We start from the raw sequence: 12,401 nt of genomic DNA, 5'->3' as shown, positions 1-12,401 counted from the left end.
TATTCCAAGAGCTGAGCTATTTTAGGCTTCTGACTTATCTAGTATATTTAAGGCCATACTACACAGAAATCATGGGGAGGCAAGGCAAGGATTCAGGTCTATTTTTGACAATTTCCATGTCATAGGCAGGAGCATTAATCAGGCTGCTCTTGCTCTGTGGGGCTCATGGGTAGATTCTCAGCCGGGAATGCAGAAGAAGGTAGAAACTATCGGACATCAGCCTACTACGCTGGCTGCTTATAAACAGGTAGAAGCATCAGCCTCCTTCCTGGTTCTTCTCAAGGCTTCCTGAAAGCCTTGCAGGTGGGTAGGCAGGGATCTGGAAGAAGTATCCTCAGCCAAGAGTGGAGCTCCAGGCTCAGTGATTCTCAGCAAGCTGATGGCTCTCATTTTGGGAAGTAACAACCATGGTGCAGGTTACACCTTGCCAAAGCCCACCAGGAGCCAGTCCAGTCCCCCTTCACTGGCCAGATCATGCCCTGTTTTGTCCTTGTCCTCCATCCCCACAAGAAGGGTCACCTTTTCCCAATTTGCACAAAGGCGCAGTCAGGCCATAAATAGCATGGGGATGGTGACAGTCAAAGACTGAAGGTCAGAAGCTGCTTCCTTTCTGGGCCCAGGCGGGAGCTTAGGAAAGCCATCCAAAAGATGCAATGATGAACTGAGGCAATGGTCAGGGGTCTGATCTGTCCTTCTACAGGAAGGTGGGAATGGAAGGGACACGTATCTTCTAGAGAGTTAGATGCTATGAAACCACAAAAGCAGGGTGTTAGCACTCCCTCCTGTTCTCCCCCTTGCTCTCCCTGAAGCAAGAACACAGTCTTTATAGGTCACGATGCTGTGCCAGGAAGGTATGAATTTGAGCTCCACCATCTGAGCTGTGCTCCTGGGAACTCTTGGCCTTCAGCCACAGAAGGGATAGAGCTGCCCTCTTTTTGAGCATGGCTTGTATCAAATGTGGTCCAAGCCTGTGCCAGGTACCCACAAAGAGGATGGAGCCCTAATTCGGGCCTGAAGTCACCTTTTACCTCCCTCCATCTCAGGGGCTGCTCCACCCTGCTCATCTTCCACCAATTTAAAAAGCTGAAGCAGCACAGGGATTTCTCCAATACTTTGAAGCCCTATTCAAGCTTGTCCAACCTGTGGCCTATGAATCAAGCAGCCCAGGATGTCTTTTAATGTGGCCCAACACAAATTGTTAAACTTTCTTAAAATATTATGGGATTTTTTTGTGATTTTATTTTTCTTTTTCTCTCTCTCTCTTTTTTTTTTTTTTTTTTTTTTTTTAGCTCAACAGCTATTATTAGTGTTAGTGCATTTATGTGTGGCCCAAGACGATGATTCTTCTTCCAGTGCAGCCCAGGGAAGCCAAAAGATTGGATATTCCCGCTACAGATTCAATACACAACGTGGTGTCCTATGGTACTCCTGAAACTTGTTACTCAGTCCTAAAACCAGCAGTGTCAGCATCCCCTGGGAGACAAGCCCCCCAGGTGATGGGTGCACACACTCAAATTTGAGAAGCACTGCCATTTTCTTTCTGCCCCAGTCACAGCTAGGCCATGAGAGGGTAGAAAAGTGTGTTCAAGCTGAAATCTTTGAGTGCTGTGGGTTTTGTCAGTCTTTGCCTTTTTCTTAGGTTTAAGTTTCCGGAAAAATGAACCCTCCTTTAACATTTCATCTGTATACAGGACTGAGAATTGCTGTTGAGACACCTGGTTTGTTTCACCCACGCTTGGAGCTTGGAATCTGATTCTAACTTCTTTGTTCTCAAGGTTCTTTGAGGGGCTCGACTGTTTGAAGAATGTAATGTCAATGCCATTCAGCTGGAAAGCAAGGAGAGCAAGTGAGGACTTGCTCTTGATGGGTTTATGCTTTTCAGGACCCTGAACTAATTAGCTCTCATCTTGCAAACTGTCATGGCATCATCTTTTAAATTCATTAGGAATCACAGCCTTACAGTAGCTGATAAACAATGTGTTTCCTCTCACTTCTTCCAAAGGAAACAATTCTTTGTGAGCAAGCCAAGATTTACCAAAAATGCTGAAATTAACTACTCAGGAAGGGGCATTTTTGTTTCTTTTCTTACGTTTCTGTGTTTTAGACATAGTCTATTATGTTTCTATGATATGATTTCAACATTAACAGCAAACACTTAATCACCATTTTGTTTACGATGAAGTGAAGGTTGATGAATACTACATTCATCGTGATGAAGATTTCCAAATGTTTACTGTATATACACGCTTTGTTAGACCATTTTTTAAAAGAACTTAGAAGGCGTCTTTTAAAATACAGCGTTTTCAAATTCCCCGGGGTACTCGGCTTTCTGTCTCACCACACAACTGAGGCAGTCAGTGGGGTGCGTTGCTTCACCAGCTTCAGTCTGATCTCTGTGGGGTACCAAAAAAAAGCCCTCTCTTAAAGAGTTTATCGTCTACAGTAACATTCACAAACTAGAGAAAATTGTGCACTATGTAATGGTTGTTTTGCCTAACTTGAAGGTCAAAGAAAGGAAGAAAGGAGAAGCTACTGCTTGCTGGGAAGCCTACATGCAAATTGTGTGGCTTAGACATTTCCACATAAAGAAAGTCAGGCATTTCAGAGAATGTGGGTGTGGTAATAAAAAAAATATATCGGCAAGTACTTGTGTGCAAATAAACTACAAGATGCCTTTCCCAGCAATTCTAATTTCAAATATCCTCTTTCTTTTATAGCTAAAATTTGTCACGAGGACGCCCTGCATGTGACAAATGGGAGTAGAGAGAAACTCGCAGGACACACCAGGACACACATCACATACACACAGCGTGAGAAAGGCTAGAATTAGAACTTTAACAGTGTAACAGATCTTCTGATTATCAATGTCATGCATATTTATTCCAAAATATTCGAAAATAGTGTGGAGAGTAGGGTAATTTTTGAGGATGAGGAGGTAGAGTTATTACGTGAGGACGCTTAGAAAAACAATAAAGAAGTGATATTTTAAAATTGCTTATCAGATATAATTGCTATAAGCATTTAGGACTACATTTTACCAGAATTTTCAGTGCATTTATTAATTACTAAAAATAGAGTCATATGATATACCCTGTGTGTAACCCAGATTTTTAAAAATAGCAATGTATTCTAGATATATTTTTATACCAGTACTCTAGATGTGTATGATAAAAATTTTAATACTTATATAGGTTTTTAGAAGTAGAATTGCTGGATTAAAGAAATGTATTTGTAGGGTTATATGTAATATTCATGTTCTAAAACGTTACATCAATTTATACCTCTACAAGCTGTATTTTAGAGTACATGTCTTTCCATACATACCAGCACTGAGTATTGCAAATTTTTTTTTTGAGGCAGTGTCTCACTCTGTCGCCCAGGCTGGAGTGCAGTGATGCAATCTTAGCTCACTGCAATCTCCGCCTCCCAGGTTCGAGCAATTCTCTGCCTCAGCCTCCCGAGTAGCTGGGATTACAGGCACCCACCATTATGCCCAGCTAATTTTTGTATTTTTAGTACAGACGGGGTTCCACCATCTTGGCCAGGCTGGTTTTGAACTCCTGACCTCGTGATTCACTTGCCTCAGCCTCCGAAAGTGCCAGGATTACAGGCTTGAGCCACTACACCCGGCCATTATCAATATTTTTAAATTACTGCTGTGAACTCTTAAAACTAAGTTTGGAGGTGGGAGGAGAGGGATAAAGGAAGCTACAATTCAGTCCGTTTAGTCTCTTGAAATTGCTTTGTCCTGCACCAATTTTCAATGCTATCACTTTGATATACAGTGTGAAAAGTTACCCTGTTTAGCACCATTCAGTATGCACTTGTGTTATCTACACTGTTCTTTGTGAGGTTTGACAAATGCACATGATGAACAAAATGGAAATGATTCCCTTTGAGCTGTTCATGGCCTTTGCTTTAGTAAGCAAATAAAAGTTGAGAGTTTCTCAGCTACTCCTTAAAAGGTTTCAGATGTCTTTATCTTTATCTGCTTCAATAAGAGAAAAATTTCAGTTCTTGCATGATGTATTTCTGGTGTAATTAGAAAAACTTTTATGCTAGACTTGTAGGTCTCTTAATCCCAAGTCACCTGCATTTTGCAGAACGAGCCTGCTTGACTCAGAGTTTCTAGATCCTGCGCAAAAGAGAAATTTGTATCAAAAATGGTCCTCGACTTACAGAATTCACTATCTAGAATGGGAGCTATGAAGTATATGGGACATGATATACTAATGATGAGCTTCATGATAGGTATGCATTCCAGGAAATGACAGAGACAATTTGCCTTCACATCGCACCCTCTCTGAGGAATCCAAATTTCTCTTTAGAATTGTCTTGGGTAGCACATCCACCAGGAACCTCTGAGTTCTCAGTCTGGGTTAGAGATCCTTTTAGGATGCTTCCGTTAGCCTCTATGCATGTCTCTATCACAGTAAACCACCCCATTCTTTCTTGTATCTCTCTTCTTTGATACATATTGTGAGTAAATATAGAGCAGGCAATGACACTCGTTTTTACATTTCTAGGAAATGGCACCTAGAGCATAATTTTTGTTTGTTTTGGAGACTGAGTCTCCCTCTGTTGCCCAGGCTGGAGTACAGTGGGGTGATCTTGGCTCACTGCAACCTCTGCCTCCCAGGTTCAAGTGATGCTCGTGCCTCAGCCTCCCAAGTAGCTGGGATTACAGGTACCCACCACGACTCCAGGCTAATTTTTTTATTTTTGGTAGAGATGGGATTTCACCATGTTGGCCAGGCTGGTCTCAAACTCTTGACATCAAGTGCTAGGATTACAGGTGTGAGCTGCTGCACCTGGCTACCTGGTACATAAAATTCTTTAATAAATGTTACTGAAATGTATGTAATCAAGAGACAAAGGAAGTTCAGAAAGGGAACTGGTAGGTATCATTTTGGTTCTGAGGCACCAGCAGCTTCCTGAAAAAGCCAACATTTAGGAAGCAATTATAAAGGTAGAGTGCAACTGAGAAGATGGTCTAGGGGCTCTGAATGTTGTGGCATGGAGGGGACTCACTTTCACGTGCGAGTGGGCCGCCTTGACTTGCCTCAGTAGACAGAAAACTTGATTGGTGATTTAAGAGATGGTAGATTTAATTAATTTTTTAAAAGTTATGATGCAAATGTCAAAGACAAATTAATGCTAGAAGCTAGCCTTTATTTAAATGGGGCAGGGAGCTGGAACAATAAAATTTCTTTTAGAAGTTTTATAACAAGTAATTTTTTAAATAATGGATGGCTTCCAGTGATTTAAGGGATTGTCTCACCCAGACCCTTTCCTCTCTTCTAGATTACCTGCCCTCTTTACCACCATTTTAGTCAACATTAAATATATATATATATATATATATATATATATATATTAGTAATTGGCATTCAAGAGCTCTACGAAGCAATTTAGCTGTGAGAGGCTTCCAGGGGAAAGGAGACCATATCATTTGATGAGGTTAAAATGCTTTTATAATATAGATATATGGTATGGAACTTATAAGAAAACAAGCAGTTATTTTTAAGCTTTTTTAATTTTAATTGACAAAAATTGCATGTATTTATCATGTACATGTTGTTTTGAAATATGTATACATCGTGGAATGGCTGAATAGAGCTCATTAACATAAACATTACATCTCTTTTTTGTGGTAAGAATATTTAAAATCTGCTCTCAGCAATTTTCAAAAATACAACACATTGTTACTAACTATAATCTCCATGCCTGTCTTCCTATCTAACTGAAATTCGTTATCCTTCAATGAATATATCCTCAACACCCGCCCCCAGCCGCCGCTAACCACTGTTCTACCCTTTAACGAGCAGCTCTTAATTATCCCGAGAAACATTTCAGAGCAAGTCTGAAAGAATGGCCGTTAATATATTTGAATATAAAGTAGAACAGTTCCAACTTACCATACAATTTCTTCATCTTGATACCATCTATAAAGATATGATTATTCTGCATTTTTATTCTCAAGATTTTCATAAACCTTCCTTGTAGAGCTCTTTAGGAAAGATTTACATTGTCAGGACTATCTTTAGCCTTATTATCTTCATTTTCGAGTTGAGACTCAATTTTCTAGAGGTTATCTTTGGATTAGAACATTGTATTACAAAAACAGAAAGAAGAAAGTTTTAGAGCTAGAAGGGATCTCGTGGCTTTCCTAAGCTAACACTGAACAAATTGAATTGAAAAGTACTTGTCACACCACTATGAAAAGAACATAAATTTCATAATCAAAAGACCTTGATTGGCGCTGTAGTTCTGACACCTACTTTGTGGATTTTCTATCAAACAGAAATGGAATTAAACTCAATGCTTGAATTAAAGTAAAATATTTGATTACATTAAATGTATTAAATATTTTGTTTGAGTAACTATTGAAATAAATACTCCAATAGAATGTAGGCTCCATTAAAGCTGGATGTTTTTCTGTTTTCCGGAGCCTAGAAACATACCTGGAACGTAGTAGGTGCTCTATACTACACTCAATTTCTTTTTAAATGATTGATTCTGATAAATGAATAGCTTTGAAGAAATAAATACTAGTTAGCACTAAAATAGTATTGAATATGGTTCAATTTTGAATAATTCCGAGTTAATATTATAACTATTGCATATTCTGGTATTATTAAAGTTTTTTGATTTTTAGGTGCCAGAAGGTTATTTTAGGAGTTCTACTTTTATGGATTGATGATAATAGGGTCTACTGGACTTCAACCTCTGCTTTAAAATTTCCAGAGACAAAGGGATATTATATATTTGTTTAAACTTACAATTGTTTCTAATGTGAGACTATTTCCTTGGATTCATAGGAGATCAGGAAATATTATTTAATTATAAGTGCCAATATTTTGGCAGTGAACTATCAAATAAATTCACTCATTAATCTATCCAACCACTCGTCTATTCATGATGGTTCTGCACTGGAAGTTGGCATAATAGATAAACCAGGAAGTGTATGGTGTTTAGTGGTTCGATAAACTCTTCCTGGTTAATATTTATTGGGCATTCTCAATGCGCTAAGTAACCCATGGAATACAGATTAGATCACAGCCCTCACCTTCTATATATTCTACCTTGATTCTTTCTTGCTCAGTCTGAAGGAAAAAATCTGAGACAGAGCAGATGGGGCACGTCCAGCCTGTGTTCAGTTACCAGGCCATTGACGTAGACCCATCCATCTGCAAAGCACTGTGTTGAATTGCCTTTGTGGAAGGAGAGTTTGATTTGTGTTTTAAGAGGAAAAATTTCATCAGTTTAAAAAAGTTGTGATGCAAAGTTCAAAGAAAAGTTATTCTATAATTTCAGCTGTATTTAATTAAGGCAGTGACCTGAGTCAGGAAAAATCTTGCTTTCAGAGTTTTAAAAACAAGTTTCTAAATAATCAATTAGAAAACAAGGCCATATTAAATAGGGTGGTCTTCTATGGTGAAAAGAGACCTGCATCAGGTGACCTCCCCACCACCCTTGAAGACAACCCACTAAAACACAAATATATTTCTAATAGGAATTTAAACTTATCCTGTGATCAGTAAGGAACTATTGCTAGCTTTGGTCACAAGTTAATCTACCTCTTTATTATCAAAAAAACAAAAAACAAAAAACAAACAAAAAAAAAACCACCTATTAAGCACTTAAAATGAGGCTGGTCCAAATTGAGATGTGCTGTAAGTATAAAATACATACTAGATTTTTAAGATTTAGGGTCAAAAAAGAATATAATTGTCTCGTTTATATTGATCACTACTTAAAATGTAGTTGGCTACATTGGGTTGAAGGATATTTTAAAATTAATTCTACATGTTTCATTTTACCCTATTTAATGTGGCTACTAAAAAATTTGGAATTGCATAATGTGGCTCACATTCTATTTCTGTTGGAAACCAATATTGAATGTTGAGAGAATTTTTTTTTTTTTTTTTTTTTTGCCCTGAAATTGACTTCTCAGATCTATAGATGAGGACGAGAAGTGCTCATTGGCTCCACATTCCCAAGAGGGCAGCCAGCGATTTGGTTACCAACTCTCTAAACTGAGAGGTAAGGAACTATTCCATCCACAATCCCAAATTCAAAAAAACAATAACTTTTCAGGACAATGTTTGTGGAGAGAGGCTTTCCTGCTCACTCATCTGTGTTTACGTTCTATCCACCACCATGCCCAGTGATGCGCCTGAAGGTTAGAGATCAGGAACAAGAGCTTGAGGATCCCTGCAAGAGGGGAAGCAGTGCATTTTGGTTCCATCCCGGGATGAATGCTTGATCAGTTGCAAAATCTGGGAACCACACTGCATGAAGTTGCAGTGGAGGGAGTGATGAGAGAATCATTGGGAATGCTTGATGTGTGTACCTTGTGGGTGGCTATTGAACTGGAACATGGAGAATGGTCCTTTCTTCTATTCTAGGAAAGTATGAAGGCAGGTGGTTTGCTGTAATAGTTTGCCAGCAAAAGGGACTGTTGTGTATTTGCCTGTGAATAAAAGCCAAAGGGAGGGAGAGGAATGATCACACCACGTTCTGTGGCCCTCAGGGAAAAAAGAAGAGGACCACTTTGACTCCCATGGCTCCCTGTGAATCGGTATTGAGATTAGGGAGCAGAGGCTACAGGGTTGTTCTGGCATCCTGGCTAAATGAAGGAACATTTCACTTCACCAAGAATCCCATACTTCCACAGGGCTGCGTGTGTGTGTGTGTGTGTGTGTGTGTGTGTGTGTGTGTGTTGAGGGCAGTGGGGGGAGTCCAGAGGAAGTGAAGGTAAAACCTGTGACCTTATAATTGAGTGTTTTCTTCATAATATGAGGTACTTATCATTGGTCGTTACCTATAAACCCTAGTTCCAAGCACTTGGAAAGATCCACTGAACATTTTACTAAATACTCACCTGGGTCTCTGCCCTGTTCAAATGCTATTAATGGCATGCCATAGTCTGCAAGACAAAATCCTAATTTCTTAGAAGGTAACAGTCATGGCACTTGGTCATTATCTACCTTTCTACCGTTCCTCATCTGTTAGTCCCAGTCTTTCTGTGTTTTAGTCAGATAGAATAAGCTTGAACCAGCCACCTTTACCTGAAATGATGCTTCCACTCATTCAGCAAATATATATTTATTGCATCTTATGTATCAGGCATTCTTTCAGGCATTAAGTGCATAGAAGGCCAATCGGACATTCTTCCTCCTATCACCAAGCTTACAGTCTCATGAATAGGATCTCATGGTAAATTCTGTCCCTGAATCTTGAATATGTTTCCTTTCCTTTTTCACCACAGATTAAATGTTATCTCCACCATGAATCCTTTCTTCAGGTAGAATAAATGCTCTCTGGCTCTGTACTTTGTGTTTACTGTTGTCACTTTTATTTGATTATCTCCCCACCTGGCTGGAGATCTCAACAACAGGAGCTGTGCCCCATCCATCTTTGTATTCACAACACCTGGTACCTTATGGGTTCTTAAAAAATGAACACTGAAATGCCTCAACCTCATTGTCTTTTGTGTAATTTTGTCTTTATTTCTTATTTTTGTATTTTCCCTGAGGTTATGTAACATCCAGAGACTTAGCAAGCCAATTTTAGTTCAGAACAGTTACACAATCAAAATATGTTTTAAAGAAGCCTATTCCAAGCAGCATTGGTTAGATGATTTAACATATTTCTTCCTGTATCTAAACAATGAAGTCATTTCTGTTTTTTGGGCAAAAAGTGAAGTACATAGCTCCCCAAATTATTCTCAAAATTAAGGATAAACAGCTGCTATCATTTTGAAAATTAAAAAAAACTATTTTGACCATCAGAGGCTCATTTTAATGCATACAAAAATAGCGCTATATATAGTGAACACAGTCTTGCATGTTGCTAAGTTATAATCACTGAGTCACTGATTAAGAAGTAGCTTACATCTGGGACTTGTCTTGAAAACAAGATTTTTTTTGCCATCAAAATGGTTATTTTCTTTTCTTCAGTATCTGATAAAAACTAAAGTAATACAAGTTCCAAATGGAAATCTGTGACACTTTCAAAGCTAATAGTTGAACTTTATTGATCTGCTCTATTAGTAGGACTAAAATAAATAAGTATGTAGTTGATTAGCGTTCCATACAAGCTCAGAATTTACAAGACGTGGAAATGGCAGAATAATCCTGAGCATCTGAAAGTGTCAAAGGAATCAGAGTCTCAGCCTCCCATAGTATCTGGCAGCCTACGATAGTATGGGGGCAATAGAAGCAGCAGATGATGAAGATGAAGCAGAGAGGATGGGACTGTGAGGAGAAAGTCATGCAATGAGGCAGCAGCAATCTGCATATAAAATCTATCAAGTACCAATGGAATGATGGCCAAGTCAGCAGATGACAGCATGGATGGATCAGACATAAGGCCAAACACTCTATACGTGCACGCATACACACACACACACACACACACACACACACACACACCCCCCACACATGCACCCCTCTGCTCTGTATATGCCCCCTGATTTTCAGATGCAACTGCAGAAAAATATCGGAATGAATCCTGAAATAAATGAGATTTATTTTTACCACCTGGTGCAATGGGCTTGAAATATATATAAATCAAGTTGACATATGAAAAAATATTACATTTCTTGCATTCTTGAGTTTAGGAGATGCTTTGCGAATATGTTGCACTAGATTCCTGTTTATTTGTGTTTATTTCTCAAAAATCTAGTTCTAGAAGTGAAATTGCTGGGTCACATTTTGGTGGGTACTACTGAATTGCTCTCCAAAATTATGTATGTGTTTATTTTTCTACTAACAGTATATAGACCTTCCCTTTGCCTGATGTCTTTACTAGTACAGTCATTAGCTTCTAAGTGTTCATTTATCTAAAATATTTCCTTTCATTTACTTCTTCAGAAATATTTTTTGGTTTACTTCCAGAAAGGCTTGTCCAACAATAATTACATTTAGCTCAGTCACATTTCAATTCAATGTCATCTATTTATTTTTGTCATGTATTTCCTTTCCCTGAGGAGACATAGAATAGAAGTGGTAAACAGAGGACTAATATTTATTAGGTGGATACTTTGAATTGGGAATGTTGCAGATAGAGTTTCTAATCCTAATAACATTATACCAGTAATTCTCAATGTGTGGTCTCTAAACAAGCAGCATCTGCCATCACCTGAGACCTTTTTAGAAATGCAAATTATTGGGTCACACCATAGACCCACTGAATCAGAAATTTTGGGGAGGGCCCAGCAGTCTGCTTTCTTTTTTTACCTAATCTCCAGGTAATAATGCCAATGTACCCTAGAATTTGACAACCACTGAATTATACCCGTTTTATAGTTGGGGAACTGAACAGAGCAGTAAGCAGCTTGCTCAGGCCATCAGCCATAGAGTTTGGCCTGACTTCAAAGTCAGCACAAGGCTTTCTCCTTTTGTGCAAGCAAATTTTAATAGGAAATAATACGTCCAATGTAAGATGTGCTCCTGAGGGGCAAAATATGGTAAAGTGTGACTATCGAACTCTGAGAAAACCAAGAAGCAGCAAAAACCTGTGGTTATCCAGGTGGTTACTGAGAACGCCAGATTCCCAAAACTGGGAGAGACAGATGTTGCCGATGTATCAGCCTGAAATGAACCCTGAGTCTATTAATCCTTTCATTCTCACAAAGATGGCAGAAATGTGGAAAATAGACAGGGTGCAGGGATAGGCCCATTATTTATGGGTTAGAATCATTGTAGAACTGAAAATGTAGTAAAAGAATCACATTTGAAAGAAGACAAATTTTTTATGCTAAAAATTAGAGCATCTTTGTCAGAGATGTTTATTAGTCACTAAAATGTTTGTTTGTTTGTTCAGAAAGGAGAAAATACTGAAGGTTTTGTGTTAAAACATTTGGATCACAGAAGCGTATGAGAAATAGAGTGCAAAATGCTCTCATTTTGGCAGAGGAGACAGTACACTGGGACTCATTATTAAGTATATGAAAATAAATTCTTTGAGTTGCAGACTCACCCTCTTTCCCATTGTGTACTCAGGCTGTATATAGGAATAACTGGCCACTGCTCATTTGATTCAACAATGTAACCTTGAAAATGGGGCCCAATGCATGGATCCCTAAATTCAAGAGCCCGTTGAATCTGGAAGGCAAAGACAGCTTTGACTTTTTACAGTGTTCCCGAATGGCCAAAAGAGACTCCTGAGTTGAACTTCAGCAAAATGTAGTACTTTTCTTTTTCTGCTGAATCAGAATTATAACAACCGGAAAAAAAAAGTGATCAATTCAGCAAAACGCAGTGTGGGTAGTACTGTGTAATACAGTAGCTCTCAAGCTTTAGCGTGCAAAAGAATCACCTAGAGAGCTTGTTAAATACAGGTTACTGTGCAAACTCCCTGAGAGTCTAATTTATTACATGTGAGGTGGTGCC

This window comes from Aotus nancymaae, unplaced genomic scaffold, assembly GCF_030222135.1.
Source record: "Aotus nancymaae isolate 86718 unplaced genomic scaffold, 86718_ANA_hifiasm-v0.15.2.pri h1tg000019l, whole genome shotgun sequence".
In the NCBI taxonomy this organism is placed as follows: domain Eukaryota; kingdom Metazoa; phylum Chordata; class Mammalia; order Primates; family Aotidae; genus Aotus; species Aotus nancymaae.
This window is presented reverse-complemented; position numbering follows the sequence as displayed.